Source organism: Argentina silus (assembly GCF_951799395.1).
Source record: "Argentina silus genome assembly, chromosome: 4".
NCBI lineage: Eukaryota > Metazoa > Chordata > Actinopteri > Argentiniformes > Argentinidae > Argentina > Argentina silus.
Window position 1 is genome coordinate 22,001,960 of NC_139658.1, and position 1,045 is coordinate 22,003,004.

Genomic DNA, 1,045 nt, shown 5'->3' on the forward strand with positions numbered 1-1,045 from the left:
AATTGCAACACGTTCCCATTCACACTTGAATTATGGTCTGCTTTGGTTCGTGCAGATTCATTTTGTCCGGATGCATTTTTGAATAATTGCTTTTGATGTATCTAGTTAGTATTAAACATCTGCTGTATTACTAAGAGCATAACATGCAGGGATGTTCTGATGATTGCATTTTCAATGAGTTGTGTGTGTGAGTGTGTGTCCTCCATTTGTAGGTCAACTTCCAATAACAAACTTAGAGACACAGTTTCCCCCCCATTTGATTATGGAAGGGCGGTTTTTCATCTTAATATATAATAGAATAATGTCATAACATAATAATACTATAATATACTATAATATATGCCATTTAGCTGACACGTTTATCCAAAGAAACTTACATTGCAGTGAGTGCATACATTTTTCAGTATATATGATCCCAGCGGGAATTTTAAATCATACTGTAGCTTTCCCTCTGAGCAGCATGTACATGTTACACATACAGTGGGAATAAGCAATGGGACAGAGACATTTGACCTTCTTTTGGCTCTACACTCCAAATGTTTGGATTGGAATTACTATGGGGTTATAGCTGAGATTCTCAGCTTTTGTTTGATATATATGAATGGTATTTGTGTACATCTTGGTTTCACCATTCAGAAATAACAACACCACAAAAGTAATGGGACAATTTGGCTTGACAGGTGTTTCCGGTAAGTAAGTGTGGATGTCCAGTATTGATTCTAGGCGTTGTTTTAACTCTAGGCTCTACTTTAACCTCACAGTAATTGTTTGATTTCAAATACTTTGTGTAGAGCCAAAAGAATAAACAATCATTCACCGTCCCATTACTTAAGCAGGGCACTGTATTAGCATTGTTGTTACCAGCTCGTCACAAATCACTGTAATGATCCACTAAGGGAAGGTGGGAGTCAAGTGGTCTTGTGACCAATTGCGAATTTAAGGGACATCAGAGAGCGATGACAAGAGGACTATGGCTGGCAGCACAGACCAACACAAAAACGTTTTTTAATGAATTCATGGGTTAGATAAAGGGAAAGATAGTGTG